General features: G+C 43.5%; 19 non-coding genes across 19 annotated transcripts; all 19 read left to right on the top strand.

The window, feature by feature from the left end:
• The first annotated feature begins 265 nt into the window (after window positions 1-265).
• Window positions 266-348, top strand: TRNAL-UAG (transfer RNA leucine (anticodon UAG)). Its single transcript has one exon. It is a non-coding gene; the product is annotated as a tRNA-Leu (tRNA).
• A 632-nt stretch (window positions 349-980) lies between these two features.
• On the top strand, window positions 981-1063 carry TRNAL-CAG (transfer RNA leucine (anticodon CAG)). Its single transcript has one exon. It is a non-coding gene; the product is annotated as a tRNA-Leu (tRNA).
• A 1298-nt stretch (window positions 1064-2361) lies between these two features.
• Window positions 2362-2444, top strand: TRNAL-UAG (transfer RNA leucine (anticodon UAG)). Its single transcript has one exon. It is a non-coding gene; the product is annotated as a tRNA-Leu (tRNA).
• Window positions 2445-3076: 632 nt separating this feature from the next.
• On the top strand, window positions 3077-3159 carry TRNAL-CAG (transfer RNA leucine (anticodon CAG)). The gene has a single exon. It is a non-coding gene; the product is annotated as a tRNA-Leu (tRNA).
• Window positions 3160-3349: 190 nt separating this feature from the next.
• On the top strand, window positions 3350-3432 carry TRNAL-AAG (transfer RNA leucine (anticodon AAG)). Its single transcript has one exon. It is a non-coding gene; the product is annotated as a tRNA-Leu (tRNA).
• A 1023-nt stretch (window positions 3433-4455) lies between these two features.
• Window positions 4456-4538, top strand: TRNAL-UAG (transfer RNA leucine (anticodon UAG)). Its single transcript has one exon. It is a non-coding gene; the product is annotated as a tRNA-Leu (tRNA).
• A 632-nt stretch (window positions 4539-5170) lies between these two features.
• Window positions 5171-5253, top strand: TRNAL-CAG (transfer RNA leucine (anticodon CAG)). The gene has a single exon. It is a non-coding gene; the product is annotated as a tRNA-Leu (tRNA).
• A 191-nt stretch (window positions 5254-5444) lies between these two features.
• On the top strand, window positions 5445-5527 carry TRNAL-AAG (transfer RNA leucine (anticodon AAG)). Its single transcript has one exon. It is a non-coding gene; the product is annotated as a tRNA-Leu (tRNA).
• A 1023-nt stretch (window positions 5528-6550) lies between these two features.
• On the top strand, window positions 6551-6633 carry TRNAL-UAG (transfer RNA leucine (anticodon UAG)). Its single transcript has one exon. It is a non-coding gene; the product is annotated as a tRNA-Leu (tRNA).
• Window positions 6634-8633: 2000 nt separating this feature from the next.
• TRNAL-UAG (transfer RNA leucine (anticodon UAG)) lies at window positions 8634-8716 on the top strand. Its single transcript has one exon. It is a non-coding gene; the product is annotated as a tRNA-Leu (tRNA).
• A 632-nt stretch (window positions 8717-9348) lies between these two features.
• Window positions 9349-9431, top strand: TRNAL-CAG (transfer RNA leucine (anticodon CAG)). Its single transcript has one exon. It is a non-coding gene; the product is annotated as a tRNA-Leu (tRNA).
• A 191-nt stretch (window positions 9432-9622) lies between these two features.
• On the top strand, window positions 9623-9705 carry TRNAL-AAG (transfer RNA leucine (anticodon AAG)). Its single transcript has one exon. It is a non-coding gene; the product is annotated as a tRNA-Leu (tRNA).
• A 1739-nt stretch (window positions 9706-11444) lies between these two features.
• Window positions 11445-11527, top strand: TRNAL-CAG (transfer RNA leucine (anticodon CAG)). Its single transcript has one exon. It is a non-coding gene; the product is annotated as a tRNA-Leu (tRNA).
• A 191-nt stretch (window positions 11528-11718) lies between these two features.
• Window positions 11719-11801, top strand: TRNAL-AAG (transfer RNA leucine (anticodon AAG)). The gene has a single exon. It is a non-coding gene; the product is annotated as a tRNA-Leu (tRNA).
• A 1024-nt stretch (window positions 11802-12825) lies between these two features.
• On the top strand, window positions 12826-12908 carry TRNAL-UAG (transfer RNA leucine (anticodon UAG)). The gene has a single exon. It is a non-coding gene; the product is annotated as a tRNA-Leu (tRNA).
• A 632-nt stretch (window positions 12909-13540) lies between these two features.
• Window positions 13541-13623, top strand: TRNAL-CAG (transfer RNA leucine (anticodon CAG)). Its single transcript has one exon. It is a non-coding gene; the product is annotated as a tRNA-Leu (tRNA).
• A 191-nt stretch (window positions 13624-13814) lies between these two features.
• TRNAL-AAG (transfer RNA leucine (anticodon AAG)) lies at window positions 13815-13897 on the top strand. Its single transcript has one exon. It is a non-coding gene; the product is annotated as a tRNA-Leu (tRNA).
• A 1024-nt stretch (window positions 13898-14921) lies between these two features.
• On the top strand, window positions 14922-15004 carry TRNAL-UAG (transfer RNA leucine (anticodon UAG)). The gene has a single exon. It is a non-coding gene; the product is annotated as a tRNA-Leu (tRNA).
• Window positions 15005-15910: 906 nt separating this feature from the next.
• On the top strand, window positions 15911-15993 carry TRNAL-AAG (transfer RNA leucine (anticodon AAG)). The gene has a single exon. It is a non-coding gene; the product is annotated as a tRNA-Leu (tRNA).
• The last annotated feature ends 1007 nt before the right edge of the window (window positions 15994-17000 follow it).

Raw genomic sequence — 17000 nt, 5'->3', positions numbered from 1 at the left:
AGTTGTTTGTGTAGAGAGAGAGGTCGCAGGCAAGGTAATTTTGTGAGTAGGATACAGGACCCTAAATAGCTGGTGAGAGGTATGAGGTATTTTAAAAGCATAAAAATTGTACACCTGTGAAATAAAATCTTTCACATGTGATCTTCTGTGTTTATTGTCCTGTGCATAAAGTTGCACCTTGTGTTTGAAGGTTTAAATTATTTCAGGCTTGCATGGAGGCAGAAATTTCTGAGTGACTTTCATACATTTCTTAAGACTCTGCACTGTCAGGATGGCCGAGTGGTCTAAGGCGCTGTGTTTAGGCCGCAGTCTCCTCTGGAGGCGTGGGTTCGAATCCCACTTCTGACATGACTTTTGGAGATGTAATCTCCTTTTTCAGGTTAACATCTGATGGAAGTTGCATCTGTTGGTCTTCACCTGGGATGTGATTCCGTCCTCATCTAGTCAAGAGAGCTGGGGTTTCTCATATATTTCGGTTGTATAAAGTCTTGCTGACAAAGTGCAGTCCTTACTATATGAGCATAGGACCCATGTAAGAGCTCATCTGGAAGAGTCATGCTCTTGTATGCCCTGGCCAGACAGGCCATGCAAATATGGAAGAATGCCTAGCATCTGGTAGACAGTTGGACTCCAGCACACTTACGGCAATTTCCTCAGGGCTGTGATCAGGGGCTGCTTAGATTTGCGTATTCCACCCTATGTTGTGACATTGAAATTCCTTGTTGAATTTGCTTTAGCTAGCCAAGAGGTGGCTGTTGACTCAATTTCAAAGCAACTTTGGGCCTTTCAAGTGGCTGGTTAATAGCACTTTCTCTTTGTACGCCTTAAAGGTCTAAAGAGTTCTTCATAGGTACTGCTCTCTATGGATTGTTCAAAGATCTGTTGGAAGTACTTATAATAGGATAAATAAATTGAGGGCATGCCTTTTCGGTACCCCACTTGCATGGCTGTCTGGCCTGTGGAAGGTTCCACAAATGCAAGTCAGGATGGCCGAGTGGTCTAAGGCGCTGCGTTCAGGTCGCAGTCTCTTCTGGAGGCGTGGGTTCAAATCCCACTTCTGACAATTGTGTGTTTACTCTACTTTTTTCTTGGGAGAGAAAAAATCAGATCATTTCCCTCACATGGGCTTATATGGTTGTCTACTTGGAAAAGTGCAGTGAGTTTTTTTCTTGCTCTAGCCACTCATGACCTAAGTTGTGTGCTTTTTTTGGTTCACAATATCTTTCCCTCTCTGTAGATGATGAAGCAAATGTGGTCAGGATGGCCGAGTGGTCTAAGGAGCTGCGTTAAGTCCGCAGTCTCTCCTGGAGGCGTGGGTTCGAATCAGACTTCTGACAAAACTTTAAGTCCATTTTGTCTCTGAGTTCTTTTAGAATCTCAGCTAAAAATTAGCAGTGCATATAATATCTGAATAAGTAACAAACTTCAGTTTCAACTGCAAATTAATTTGCCCAATTCTGTCTTCAAGCTCGTATAATATTCTTCTAGCACTCGTGGTGTTTTCTGTGTTTTTTGGGGGGTGCTTAAAAAGTCCCTTTTATTAATGAAATGGGTTACATTCAGTCTTGTGATATTTTTGGTTTCCAATAAGTAGATTGTTAATTTTATGTAACCTCATTTTCTAATGCTCCATTCAAGAGATGTTTCCACTATGAAATGCAGAGCAAGGGGAAAGAGCACAAGTGATAGAGCGAGTGAGTGAGAAGGGGTGTTGAGGAAGGAGAGAATGAAACATAGACAGAGTGAGTGAACGGCAGGTAGGCCTAGAAGAGGAGACTAGAAGTGAAGGCGACATACTTTTCCATGCTGTTGACCTCCCACCCATCCCAAACCGACCACAAACGTACCATCTATGCAACGTTGGTATGCAGAAATTCACGCCTCAGCCAGTGAGGGTAAGTCCCAGGCCAGGGGCTAGAGAGCAAAAGACTGCATGTGCTCAGACGTTCCCTGCTAGGGACAGTTGATCTGAAACAAGGTCTGCTCTCTTGTATCCAGCAAGGATCTAGAAATCCTGCATGAATCTGCAAGGCACAATGACAGCATACATTTGCATAATATGCCCCACCTTCTGCCTTCCTACTTCCTGTGCAGTAGTTGTTTGTGTAGAGAGAGAGGTCGCAGGCAAGGTAATTTTGTGAGTAGGATACAGGACCCTAAATAGCTGGTGAGAGGTATGAGGTATTCTAAAAGCATAAAAATTGTACACCTGTGAAATGAAATGCTTTCACATGTGATCTTCTGTGTTTATTGTCCTGTGCATAAAGTTGCACCTTGTGTTTGAAGGTTTAAATTATTTCAGGCTTGCATGGAGGCAGAAATTTCTGAGTGACTTTTATACATTTCTTAAGACTCTGCACTGTCAGGATGGCCGAGTGGTCTAAGGCGCTGTGTTTAGGCCGCAGTCTCCTCTGGAGGCGTGGGTTCGAATCCCACTTCTGACATGACTTTTGGAGATGTAATCTCCTTTTTCAGGTTAACATCTGATGGAAGTTGCATCTGTTGGTCTTCACCTGGGATGTGATTCCGTCCTCATCTAGTCAAGAGAGCTGGGGTTTCTCATATATTTCGGTTGTATAAAGTCTTGCTGACAAAGTGCAGTCCTTACTATATGAGCATAGGACCCATGTAAGAGCTCATCTGGAAGAGTCATGCTCTTGTATGCCCTGGCCAGACAGGCCATGCAAATATGGAAGAATGCCTAGCATCTGGTAGACAGTTGGACTCCAGCACACTTACGGCAATTTCCTCAGGGCTGTGATCAGGGGCTGCTTAGATTTGCGTATTCCACCCTATGTTGTGACATTGAAATTCCTTGTTGAATTTGCTTTAGCTAGCCAAGAGGTGGCTGTTGACTCAATTTCAAAGCAGCTTTGGGCCTTTCAAGTGGCTGGTTAATAGCACTTTCTCTTTGTACGCCTTAAAGGTCTAAAGAGTTCTTCATAGGTACTGCTCTCTATGGATTGTTCAAAGATCTGTTGGAAGTACTTATAATAGGATAAATAAATTGAGGGCATGCCTTTTCGGTACCCCACTTGCATGGCTGTCTGGCCTGTGGAAGGTTCCACAAATGCAAGTCAGGATGGCCGAGTGGTCTAAGGCGCTGCGTTCAGGTCGCAGTCTCTTCTGGAGACGTGGGTTCAAATCCCACTTCTGACAATTGTGTGTTTACTCTACTTTTTTCTTGAGAGAGAAAAAATCAGATCTTTCCCTCACATGGGCTTATATGGTTGTCTACTTGGAAAAGTGCAGTGAGTTTTTTTCTTGCTCTAGCCACTCATGACCTAAGATGTGTGCTTTTTTTGGTTCACAATATCTTTCCCTCTCTGTAGATTATCAAGCACATGTGGTCAGGATGGCCGAGTGGTCTAAGGCGCTGCGTTAAGGCCGCAGTCTCTCCTGGAGGCGTGGGTTCGAATCCCACTTCTGACAAAACTTTAAGTCCATTTTGTCTCTGAGTTCTTTTAGAATCTCAGCTAAAAATTGGCAGTGCATATAATATCTGAATAAGTAACAAACTTCAGTTTCAACTGCAAATTAATTTGCCCAATTCTGTCTTCAAGCTCGTATAATATTCTTCTAGCACTCGTGGTGTTTTATGTGTTTTTTGGGGGGTGCTTAAAAAGTCCCTTTTATTAATGAAATGGGTTACATTCAGTCTTGTGATATTTTTGGTTTCCAATAAGTAGATTGTTAATTTTATGTAACCTCATTTTCTAATGCTCCATTCAAGAGATGTTTCCACTATGAAATGCAGAGCAAGGGGAAAGAGCACAAGTGATAGAGCGAGTGAGTGAGAAGGGGTGTTGAGGAAGGAGAGAATGAAACAAAGACAGAGTGAGTGAACGGCAGGTAGGCCTAGAAGAGGAGACTAGAAGTGAAGGCGACATACTTTTCCCTGCTTTTGACCTCCCACCCATCCCAAACCGACCACAAACGTACCATCTATGCAACGTTGGTATGCAGAAATTCACGCCTCAGCCAGTGAGGGTAAGTCCCAGGCCAGGGGCTAGAGAGCAAAAGACTGCATGTGCTCAGACGTTCCCTGCTAGGGACAGTTGATCTGAAACAAGGTCTGCTCTCTTGTATCCAGCAAGGATCTAGAAATCCTGCATGAATCTGCAAGGCACAATGACAGCATACATTTGCATAATATGCCCCACCTTCTGCCTTCCTACTTCCTGTGCAGTAGTTGTTTGTGTAGAGAGAGAGGTCGCAGGCAAGGTAATTTTGTGAGTAGGATACAGGACCCTAAATAGCTGGTGAGAGGTATGAGGTATTTTAAAAGCATAAAAATTGTACACCTGTGAAATGAAATGCTTTCACATGTGATCTTCTGTGTTTATTGTCCTGTGCATAAAGTTGCACCTTGTGTTTGAAGGTTTAAATTATTTCAGGCTTGCATGAGGCAGAAATTTCTGAGTGACTTTTATACATTTCTTAAGATTCTGCACTGTCGGGATGGCCGAGTGGTCTAAGGCGCTGTGTTTAGGCCGCAGTCTCCTCTGGAGGTGTGGGTTCGAATCCCACTTCTGACATGACTTTTGGAGATGTAATCTCCTTTTTCAGGTTAACATCTGATGGAAGTTGCATCTGTTGGTCTTCACCTGGGATGTGATTCCGTCCTCATCTAGTCAAGAGAGCTGGGGTTTCTCATATATTTCGGTTGTATAAAGTCTTGCTGACAAAGTGCAGTCCTTACTATATGAGCATAGGACCCATGTAAGAGCTCATCTGGAAGAGTCATGCTCTTGTATGCCCTGGCCAGACAGGCCATGCAAATATGGAAGAATGCCTAGCATCTGGTAGACAGTTGGACTCCAGCACACTTACGGCAATTTCCTCAGGGCTGTGATCAGGGGCTGCTTAGATTTGCGTATCCCACCCTATGTTGTGACATTGAAATTCCTTGTTGAATTTGCTTTAGCTAGCCAAGAGGTGGCTGTTGACTCAATTTCAAAGCAGCTTTGGGCCTTTCAAGTGGCTGGTTAATAGCACTTTCTCTTTGTACGCCTTAAAGGTCTAAATAGTTCTTCATAGGTACTGCTCTCTATGGATTGGTCATAGATCTGTTGGAAGTACTTATAATAGGATAAATAAATTGAGGGCATGCCTTTTCGGTACCCCACTTGCATGGCTGTCTGGCCTGTGGAAGGTTCCACAAATGCAAGTCAGGATGGCCGAGTGGTCTAAGGCGCTGCGTTCAGGTCGCAGTCTCTTCTGGAGGCGTGGGTTCAAATCCCACTTCTGACAATTGTGTGTTTACTCTACTTTTTTCTTGAGAGAGAAAAAATCAGATCATTTCCCTCACAATGGCTTATATGGTTGTCTGCTTGGAAAAGTGCAGTGAGTTTTTTTCTTGCTCTAGCCACTCATGACCTAAGATGTGTGCTTTTTTTGGTTCACAATATCTTTTCCTCTCTGTAGATGATCAAGCTAATGTGGTCAGGATGGCCGAGTGGTCTAAGGCGCTGCGTTAAGGCCGCAGTCTCTCCTGGAGGCGTGGGTTCGAATCCCACTTCTGACAAAACTTTAAGTCCATTTTGTCTCTGAGTTCTTTTAGAATCTCAGCTAAAAATTGGCAGTGCATATAATATCTGAATAAGTAACAAACTTCAGTTTCAACTGCAAATTAATTTGCCCAATTCTGTCTTCAAGCTCGTATAATATTCTTCTAGCACTCGTGGTGTTTTATGTGTTTTTTGGGGGGTGCTTAAAAAGTCCCTTTTATTAATGAAATGGGTTACATGCAGTCTTGTGATATTTTTGGTTTCCAATAAGTAGATTGTTAATTTTATGTAACCTCATTTTCTAATGCTCCATTCAAGAGATGTTTCCACTATGAAATGCAGAGCAAGGGGAAAGAGCACAAGTGATAGAGCGAGTGAGTGAGAAGGGGTGTTGAGGAAGGAGAGAATGAAACAAAGACAGAGTGAGTGAACGGCAGGTAGGCCTAGAAGAGGAGACTAGAAGTGAAGGCGACATACTTTTCCCTGCTTTTGACCTCCCACCCATCCCAAACCGACCACAAACGTACCATCTATGCAACGTTGGTATGCAGAAATTCACGCCTCAGCCAGTGAGGGTAAGTCCCAGGCCAGGGGCTAGAGAGCAAAAGACTGCATGTGCTCAGACGTTCCCTGCTAGGGACAGTTGATCTGAAACAAGGTCTGCTCTCTTGTATCCAGCAAGGATCTAGAAATCCTGCATGAATCTGCAAGGCACAATGACAGCATACATTTGCATAATATGCCCCACCTTCTGCCTTCCTACTTCCTGTGCAGTAGTTGTTTGTGTAGAGAGAGAGGTCGCAGGCAAGGTAATTTTGTGAGTAGGATACAGGACCCTAAATAGCTGGTGAGAGGTATGAGGTATTTTAAAAGCATAAAAATTGTACACCTGTGAAATGAAATGCTTTCACATGTGATCCTCTGTGTTTATTGTCCTGTGCATAAAGTTGCACCTTGTGTTTGAAGGTTTAAATTATTTCAGGCTTGCATGAGGCAGAAATTTCTGAGTGACTTTTATACATTTCTTAAGACTCTGCACTGTCAGGATGGCCGAGTGGTCTAAGGCGCTGTGTTTAGGCCGCAGTCTCCTCTGGAGGCGTGGGTTCGAATCCCACTTCTGACATGACTTTTGGAGATGTAATCTCCTTTTTCAGGTTAACATCTGATGGAAGTTGCATCTGTTGGTCTTCACCTGGGATGTGATTCCGTCCTCATCTAGTCAAGAGAGCTGGGGTTTCTCATATATTTCGGTTGTATAAAGTCTTGCTGACAAAGTGCAGTCCTTACTATATGAGCATAGGACCCATGTAAGAGCTCATCTGGAAGAGTCATGCTCTTGTATGCCCTGGCCAGACAGGCCATGCAAATATGGAAGAATGCCTAGCATCTGGTAGACAGTTGGACTCCAGCACACTTACGGCAATTTCCTCAGGGCTGTGATCAGGGGCTGCTTAGATTTGCGTATTCCACCCTATGTTGTGACGTTGAATTTGCTTTAGCTAGCCAAGAGGTGGCTGTTGACTCAATTTCAAAGCAGCTTTGGGCCTTTCAAGTGGCTGGTTAATAGCACTTTCTCTTTGTACGCCTTAAAGGTCTAAAGAGTTCTTCATAGGTACTGCTCTCTATGGATTGTTCAAAGATCTGTTGGAAGTACTTATAATAGGATAAATAAATTGAGGGCATGCCTTTTCGGTACCCCACTTGCATGGCTGTCTGGCCTGTGGAAGGTTCCACAAATGCAAGTCAGGATGGCCGAGTGGTCTAAGGCGCTGCATTCAGGTCGCAGTCTCTTCTGGAGGCGTGGGTTCAAATCCCACTTCTGACAATTGTGTGTTTACTCTACTTTTTTCTTGAGAGAGAAAAAATCTGATCATTTCCCTCACATGGGCTTATATGGTTGTCTACTTGGAAAAGTGCAGTGAGTTTTTTTCTTGCTCCAGCCACTCATGACCTAAGTTGTGTGCTTTTTTTGGTTCACAATATCTTTCCCTCTCTGTAGATGATCAAGCACATGTGGTCAGGATGGCTGAGTGGTCTAAGGCGCTGCGATAAGGCCGCAGTCTCTCCTGGAGGCGTGGGTTCGAATCCCACTTCTGACAAAACATTAAGTCCATTTTGTCTCTGAGTTCTTTTAGAATCTCAGCTAAAAATTGGCAGTGCATATAATATCTGAATAAGTAACAAACTTCAGTTTCAACTGCAAATTAATTTGCCCAATTCTGTCTTCAATCTCGTATAATATTCTTCTAGCACTCGTGGTGTTTTATGTGTTTTTTGGGGGGTGCTTAAAAAGTCCCTTTTATTAATGAAATGGGTTACATTCAGTCTTGTGATATTTTTGGTTTCCAATAAGTAGATTGTTAATTTTATGTAACCTCATTTTCTAATGCTCCATTCAAGAGATGTTTCCACTATGAAATGCAGAGCAAGGGGAAAGAGCACAAGTGATAGAGCGAGTGAGTGAGAAGGGGTGTTGAGGAAGGAGAGAATGAAACAAAGACAGAGTGAGTGAACGGCAGGTTGGCCTAGAAGAGGAGACTAGAAGTGAAGGCGACATACTTTTCCCTGCTTTTGACCTCCCACCCATCCCAAACCGACCACAAACGTACCATCTATGCAACGTTGGTATGCAGAAATTCACGCCTCAGCCAGTGAGGGTAAGTCCCAGGCCAGGGGCTAGAGAGCAAAAGACTGCATGTGCTCAGACGTTCCCTGCTAGGGACAGTTGATCTGAAACAAGGTCTGCTCTCTTGTATCCAGCAAGGATCTAGAAATCCTGCATGAATCTGCAAGGCACAATGACAGCATACATTTGCATAATATGCCCCACCTTCTGCCTTCCTACTTCCTGTGCAGTAGTTGTTTGTGTAGAGAGAGAGGTCGCAGGCAAGGTAATTTTGTGAGTAGGATACAGGACCCTAAATAGCTGGTGAGAGGTATGAGGTATTCTAAAAGCATAAAAATTGTACACCTGTGAAATGAAATGCTTTCACATGTGATCTTCTGTGTTTATTGTCCTGTGCATAAAGTTGCACGTTGTGTTTGAAGGTTTAAATTATTTCAGGCTTGCATGGAGGCAGAAATTTCTGATTGACTTTTATACATTTCTTAAGACTCTGCACTGTCAGGATGGCCGAGTGGTCTAAGGCGCTGTGTTTAGGCCGCAGTCTCCTCTGGAGGCGTGGGTTCGAATCCCACTTCTGACATGACTTTTGGAGATGTAATCTCCTTTTTCAGGTTAACATCTGATGGAAGTTGCATCTGTTGGTCTTCACCTGGGATGTGATTCCGTCCTCATCTAGTCAAGAGAGCTGGGGTTTCTCATATATTTCGGTTGTATAAAGTCTTGCTGACAAAGTGCAGTCCTTACTATATGAGCATAGGACCCATGTAAGAGCTCATCTGGAAGAGTCATGCTCTTGTATGCCCTGGCCAGACAGGCCATGCAAATATGAAAGAATGCCTAGCATCTGGTAGACAGTTGGACTCCAGCACACTTACGGCAATTTCCTCAGGGCTGTGATCAGGGACTGCTTAGATTTGCGTATTCCACCCTATGTTGTGACATTGAAATTCCTTGTTGAATTTGCTTTAGCTAGCCAAGAGGTGGCTGTTGACTCAATTTCAAAGCAGCTTTGGGCCTTTCAAGTGGCTGGTTAATAGCACTTTCTCTTTGTACGCCTTAAAGGTCTAAAGAGTTCTTCATAGGTACTGCTCTCTATGGATTGTTCAAAGATCTGTTGGAAGTACTTATAATAGGATAAATAAATTGAGGGCATGCCTTTTCGGTACCCCACTTGCATGGCTGTCTGGCCTGTGGAAGGTTCCACAAATGCAAGTCAGGATGGCCGAGTGGTCTAAGGCGCTGCGTTCAGGTCGCAGTCTCTTCTGGAGGCGTGGGTTCAAATCCCACTTCTGACAATTGTGTGTTTACTCTACTTTTTTCTTGAGAGAGAAAAAATCTGATCATTTCCCTCACATGGGCTTATATGGTTGTCTACTTGGAAAAGTGCAGTGAGTTTTTTTCTTGCTCTAGCCACTCATGACCTAAGATGTGTGCTTTTTTTGGTTCACAATATCTTTCCCTCTCTGTAGATGATCAAGCAAATGTGGTCAGGATGGCCGAGTGGTCTAAGGCGCTGCGTTAAGGCCGCAGTCTCTCCTGGAGGCGTGGGTTCGAATCCCACTTCTGACAAAACTTTAAGTCCATTTTGTCTCTGAGTTCTTTTAGAATCTCAGCTAAAAATTGGCAGTGCATATAATATCTGAATAAGTAACAAACTTCAGTTTCAACTGCAAATTAATTTGCCCAATTCTGTCTTCAAGCTCGTATAATATTCTTCTAGCACTCGTGGTGTTTTATGTGTTTTTTGGGGGGTGCTTAAAAAGTCCCTTTTATTAATGAAATGGGTTACATTCAGTCTTGTGATATTTTTGGTTTCCAATAAGTAGATTGTTAATTTTATGTAACCTCATTTTCTAATGCTCCATTCAAGAGATGTTTCCACTATGAAATGCAGAGCAAGGGGAAAGAGCACAAGTGATAGAGCGAGTGAGTGAGAAGGGGTGCTGAGGAAGGAGAGAATGAAACAAAGACAGAGTGAGTGAACGGCAGGTAGGCCTAGAAGAGGAGACTAGAAGTGAAGGCGACATACTTTTCCATGCTTTTGACCTCCCACCCATCCCAAACCGACCACAAACGTACCATCTATGCAACGTTGGTATGCAGTAATTCACGCCTCAGCCAGTGAGGGTAAGTCCCAGGCCAGGGGATAGAGAGCAAAAGACTGCATGTGCTCAGACGTTCCCTGCTAGGGACAGTTGATCTGAAACAAGGTCGGCTCTCTTGTATCCAGCAAGGATCTAGAATTCCTGCATGAATCTGCAAGGCACAATGACAGCATACATTTGCATAATATGCCCCACCTTCTGCCTTCCTACTTCCTGTGCAGTAGTTGTTTGTGTAGAGAGAGAGGTCGCAGGCAAGGTAATTTTGTGAGTAGGATACAGGACCCTAAATAGCTGGTGAGAGGTATGAGGTATTTTAAAAGCATAAAAATTGTACACCTGTGAAATGAAATGCTTTCACATGTGATCTTCTGTGTTTATTGTCCTGTGCATAAAGTTGCACCTTGTGTTTGAAGGTTTAAATTATTTCAGGCTTGCATGGAGGCAGAAATTTCTGAGTGACTTTTATACATTTCTTAAGACTCTGAACTGTCAGGATGGCCGAGTGGTCTAAAGTGCTGTGTTTAGGCCGCAGTCTCCTCTGGAGACGTGGGTTCGAATCCCACTTCTGACATGACTTTTGGAGATGTAATCTCCTTTTTCAGGTTAACATCTGATGGAAGTTGCATCTGTTGGTCTTCACCTGGGATGTGATTCCGTCCTCATCTAGTCAAGAGAGCTGGGGTTTCTCATATATTTCGGTTGTATAAAGTCTTGCTGACAAAGTGCAGTCCTTACTATATGAGCATAGGACCTATGTAAGAGCTCATCTGGAAGAGTCATGCTCTTGTATGCCCTGGCCAGACAGGCCATGCAAATATGGAAGAATGCCTAGCATCTGGTAGACAGTTGGACTCCAGCACACTTACGGCAATTTCCTCAGGGCTGTGATCAGGGGCTGCTTAGATTTGAGTATTCCACCCTATGTTGTGACATTGAAATTCCTTGTTGAATTTGCTTTAGCTAGCCAAGAGGTGGCTGTTGACTCAATTTCAAAGCAGCTTTGGGCCTTTCAAGTGGCTGGTTAATAGCACTTTCTCTTTGTACGCCTTAAAGGTCTAAAGAGTTCTTCATAGGTACTGCTCTCTATGGATTGTTCAAAGATCTGTTGGAAGTACTTATAATAGGATAAATAAATTGAGGGCATGCCTTTTCGGTACCCCACTTGCATGGCTGTCTGGCCTGTGGAAGGTTCCACAAATGCAAGTCAGGATGGCCGAGTGGTCTAAGGCGCTGCGTTCAGGTCGCAGTCTCTTCTGGAGGCGTGGGTTCAAATCCCACTTCTGACAATTGTGTGTTTACTCTTCTTTTTTCTTGGGAGAGAAAAAATCAGATCATTTCCCTCACATGGGCTTATATGGTTGTCTACTTGGAAAAGTGCAGTGAGTTTTTTTCTTGCTCTAGCCACTCATGACCTAAGTTGTGTGCTTTTTTTGGTTCACAATATCTTTCCCTCTCTGTAGATGATCAAGCAAATGTGGTCAGGATGGCCGAGTGGTCTAAGGCGCTGCGTTAAGGCCGCAGTCTCTCCTGGAGGTGTGGGTTCGAATCCCACTTCTGACAAAACTTTAAGTCCATTTTGTCTCTGAGTTCTTTTAGAATCTCAGCTAAAAATTGGCAGTGCATATAATATCTGAATAAGTAACAAACTTCAGTTTCAACTGCAAATTAATTTGCCCAATTCTGTCTTCAAGCTCGTATAATATTCTTCTAGCACTCGTGGTGTTTTATGTGTTTTTTGGGGGGTGCTTAAAAAGTCCCTTTTATTAATGAAATGGGTTACATTCAGTCTTGTGATATTTTTGGTTTCCAATAAGTAGATTGTTAATTTTATGTAACCTCATTTTCTAATGCTCCATTCAAGAGATGTTTCCACTATGAAATGCAGAGCAAGGGGAAAGAGCACAAGTGATAGAGCGAGTGAGTGAGAAGGGGTGTTGAGGAAGGAGAGAATGAAACAAAGACAGAGTGAGTGAACGGCAGGTTGGCCTAGAAGAGGAGACTAGAAGTGAAGGCGACATACTTTTCCCTGCTTTTGACCTCCCACCCATCCCAAACCGACCACAAACGTACCATCTATGCAACGTTGGTATGCAGAAATTCACGCCTCAGCCAGTGAGGGTAAGTCCCAGGCCAGGGGCTAGAGAGCAAAAGACTGCATGTGCTCATACGTTCCCTGCTAAGGACAGTTGATCTGAAACAAGGTCTGCTCTCTTGTATCCAGCAACGATCTAGAAATCCTGCATGAATCTGCAAGGCACAATGACAGCATACATTTGCATAATATGCCCCACCTTCTGCCTTCCTACTTCCTGTGCAGTAGTTGTTTGTGTAGAGAGAGAGGTCGCAGGCAAGGTAATTTTGTGAGTAGGATACAGGACCCTAAATAGCTGGTGAGAGGTATGAGGTATTCTAAAAGCATAAAAATTGTACACCTGTGAAATGAAATGCTTTCACATGTGATCTTCTGTGTTTATTGTCCTGTGCATAAAGTTGCACCTTGTGTTTGAAGGTTTAAATTATTTCAGGCTTGCATGGAGGCAGAAATTTCTGAGTGACTTTTATAAATTTCTTAAGACTCTGCACTGTCAGGATGGCCGAGTGGTCTAAGGCGCTGTGTTTAGGCCGCAGTCTCCTCTGGAGGCGTGGGTTCGAATCCCACTTCTGACATGACTTTTGGAGATGTAATCTCCTTTTTCAGGTTAACATCTGATGGAAGTTGCATCTGTTGGTCTTCACCTGGGATGTGATTCCGTCCTCATCTAGTCAAGAGAGCTGGGGTTTCTCATATATTTTGGTTGTATAAAGTCTTGCTGACAAAGTGCAGTCCTTACTATATGAGCATAGGACCCATGTAAGAGCTCATCTGGAAGAGTCATGCTCTTGTATGCCCTGGCCAGACAGGCCATGCAAATATGGAAGAATGCCTAGCATCTGGTAGACAGTTGGACTCCAGCACACTTACGGCAATTTCCTCAGGGCTGTGATCAGGGGCTGCTTAGATTTGCGTATTCCACCCTATGTTGTGACATTGAAATTCCTTGTTGAATTTGCTTCAGCTAGCCAAGAGGTGGCTGTTGACTCAATTTCAAAGCAGCTTTGGGCCTTTCAAGTGGCTGGTTAATAGCACTTTCTCTTTGTACGCCTTAAAGGTCTAAAGAGTTCTTCATAGGTACTGCTCTCTATGGATTGTTCAAAGATCTGTTGGAAGTACTTATAATAGGATAAATAAATTGAGGGCATGCCTTTTCGGTACCCCACTTGCATGGCTGTCTGGCCTGTGGAAGGTTCCACAAATGCAAGTCAGGATGGCTGAGTGGTCTAAGGCGCTGCGTTCAGGTCGCAGTCTCTTCTGGAGGCGTGGGTTCAAATCCCACTTCTGACAATTGTGTGTTTACTCTACTTTTTTCTTGGGAGAGAAAAAATCAGATCATTTCCCTCACATGGGCTTATATGGTTGTCTACTTGGAAAAGTGCAGTGAGTTTTTTTCTTGCTCTAGCCACTCATGACCTAAGTTGTGTGCTTTTTTTGGTTCACAATATCTTTCCCTCTCTGTAGATGATCAAGCAAATGTGGTCAGGATGGCCGAGTGGTCTAAGGCGCTGCGTTAAGGCCGCAGTCTCTCCTGGAGGCGTGGGTTCGAATCCCACTTCTGACAAAACTTTAAGTCCATTTTGTCTCTGAGTTCTTTTAGAATCTCAGCTAAAAATTGGCAGTGCATATAATATCTGAATAAGTAACAAACTTCAGTTTCAACTGCAAATTGATTTGCCCAATTCTGTCTTCAAGCTCGTATAATATTCTTCTAGCACTCGTGGTGTTTTATGTGTTTTTTGGGGGGTGCTTAAAAAGTCCCTTTTATTAATGAAATGGGTTACATTCAGTCTTGTGATATTTTTGGTTTCCAATAAGTAGATTGTTAATTTTATGTAACCTCATTTTCTAATGCTCCATTCAAGAGATGTTTCCACTATGAAATGCAGAGCAAGGGGAAAGAGCACAAGTGATAGAGCGAGTGAGTGAGAAGGGGTGTTGAGGAAGGAGAGAATGAAACAAAGACAGAGTGAGTGAACGGCAGGTAGGCCTAGAAGAGGAGACTAGAAGTGAAGGCGACATACTTTTCCCTGCTTTTGACCTCCCACCCATCCCAAACTGACCACAAACGTACCATCTATGCAACGATGGTATGCAGAAATTCACGCCTCAGCCAGTGAGGGTAAGTCACAGGCCAGGGGCTAGAGAGCAAAAGACTGCATGTGCTCAGACGTTCCCTGCTAGGGACAGTTGATCTGAAACAAGGTCTGCTCTCTTGTATCCAGCAAGGATCTAGAAATCCTGCATGAATCTGCAAGGCACAATGACAGCATACATTTGCATAATATGCCCCACCTTCTGCCTTCCTACTTCCTGTGCAGTAGTTGTTTGTGTAGAGAGAGAGGTCGCAGGCAAGGTAATTTTGTGAGTAGGATACAGGACCCTAAATAGCTGGTGAGAGGTATGAGGTATTCTAAAAGCATAAAAATTGTACACCTGTGAAATGAAATGCTTTCACATGTGATCTTCTGTGTTTATTGTCCTGTGCATAAAGTTGCACCTTGTGTTTGAAGGTTTAAATTATTTCAGGCTTGCATGGAGGCAGAAATTTCTGAGTGACTTTTATACATTTCTTAAGACTCTGCACTGTCAGGATGGCCGAGTGGTCTAAGGTGCTGTGTTTAGGCCGCAGTCTCCTCTGGAGGCGTGGGTTCGAATCCCACTTCTGACATGACTTTTGGAGATGTAATCTCCTTTTTCAGTTTAACATCTGATGGAAGTTGCATCTGTTGGTCTTCACCTAGGATGTGATTCCGTCCTCATCTAGTCAAGAGAGCTGGGGTTTCTCATATATTTCGGTTGTATAAAGTCTTGCTGACAAAGTGCAGTCCTTACTATATGAGCATAGGACCCATGTAAGAGCTCATCTGGAAGAGTCATGCTCTTGTATGCCCTGGCCAGACAGGCCATGCAAATATGGAAGAATGCCTAGCATCTGGTAGACAGTTGGACTCCAGCACACTTACGGCAATTTCCTCAGGGCTGTGATCAGGGGCTGCTTAGATTTGCGTATTGCACCCTATGTTGTGACATTGAAATTCCTTGTTGAATTTGCTTTAGCTAGCCAAGAGGTGGCTGTTGACTCAATTTCAAAGCAGCTTTGGGCCTTTCAAGTGGCTGATTAATAGCACTTTCTCTTTGTACGCCTTAAAGGTCTAAAGAGTTCTTCATAGGTACTGCTCTCTATGGATTGTTCAAATATCTGTTGGAAGTACTTATAATAGGATAAATAAATTGAGGGCATGCCTTTTCGGTACCCCACTTGCATGGCTGTCTGGCCTGTGGAAGGTTCCGAAAATGCAAGTCAGGATGGCCGAGTGGTCTAAGGCGCTGCGTTCAGGTCGCAGTCTCTTCTGGAGGCTTGGGTTCAAATCCCACTTCTGACAATTGTGTGTTTACTCTACTTTTTTCTTGAGAGAGAAAAAATCTGATCATTTCCCTCACATGGGCTTATATGGTTGTCTACTTGGAAAAGTGCAGTGAGTTTTTTTCTTGCTCTAGCCACTCATGACCTAAGATGTGTGCTTTTTTTGGTTCACAATATCTTTCCCTCTCTGTAGATGATCAAGCAAATGTGGTCAGGATGGCCGAGTGGTCTAAGGCGCTGCGTTAAGGCCGCAGTCTCTCCTGGAGGCGTGGGTTCGAATCCCACTTCTGACAAAACTTTAAGTCCATTTTGTCTCTGAGTTCTTTTAGAATCTCAGCTAAAAATTGGCAGTGCATATAATATCTGAATAAGTAACAAACTTCAGTTTCAACTGCAAATTAATTTGCCCAATTCTGTCTTCAAGCTCGTATAATATTCTTCTAGCACTCGTGGTGTTTTATGTGTTTTTTGGGGGGTGCTTAAAAAGTCCCTTTTTTTAATGAAATGGGTTACATTCAGTCTTGTGATATTTTTGGTTTCCAATAAGTAGATTGTTAATTTTATGTAACCTCATTTTCTAATGCTCCATTCAAGAGATGTTTCCACTATGAAATGCAGAGCAAGGGGAAAGAGCACAAGTGATAGAGCGAGTGAGTGAGAAGGGGTGTTGAGGAAGGAGAGAATGAAACAAAGACAGAGTGAGTGAACGGCAGGTAGGCCTAGAAGAGGAGACTAGAAGTGAAGGCGACATACTTTTCCCTGCTTTTGACCTCCCACCCATCCCAAACTGACCACAAACGTACCATCTATGCAACGATGGTATGCAGAAATTCACGCCTCAGCCAGTGAGGGTAAGTCACAGGCCAGGGGCTAGAGAGCAAAAGACTGCATGTGCTCAGACGTTCCCTGCTAGGGACAGTTGATCTGAAACAAGGTCTGCTCTCTTGTATCCAGCAAGGATCTAGAAATCCTGCATGAATCTGCAAGGCACAATGACAGCATACATTTGCATAATATGCCCCACCTTCTGCCTTCCTACTTCCTGTGCAGTAGTTGTTTGTGTAGAGAGAGAGGTCGCAGGCAAGGTAATTTTGTGAGTAGGATACAGGACCCTAAATAGCTGGTGAGAGGTATGAGGTATTCTAAAAGCATAAAAATTGTACACCTGTGAAATGAAATGCTTTCACATGTGATCTTCTGTGTTTATTGTCCTGTGCATAAAGTTGCACCTTGTGTTTGAAGGTTTAAATTATTTCAGGCTTGCATGGAGGCAGACATTTCTGAGTGACTTTTATACATT

Source organism: Lissotriton vulgaris, chromosome 8, assembly GCF_964263255.1.
Source record: "Lissotriton vulgaris chromosome 8, aLisVul1.2, whole genome shotgun sequence".
In the NCBI taxonomy this organism is placed as follows: domain Eukaryota; kingdom Metazoa; phylum Chordata; class Amphibia; order Caudata; family Salamandridae; genus Lissotriton; species Lissotriton vulgaris.
The sequence above is the reverse complement of the archived record's forward strand: the minus strand, read 5'-3'. Positions and strand labels throughout refer to the sequence as shown.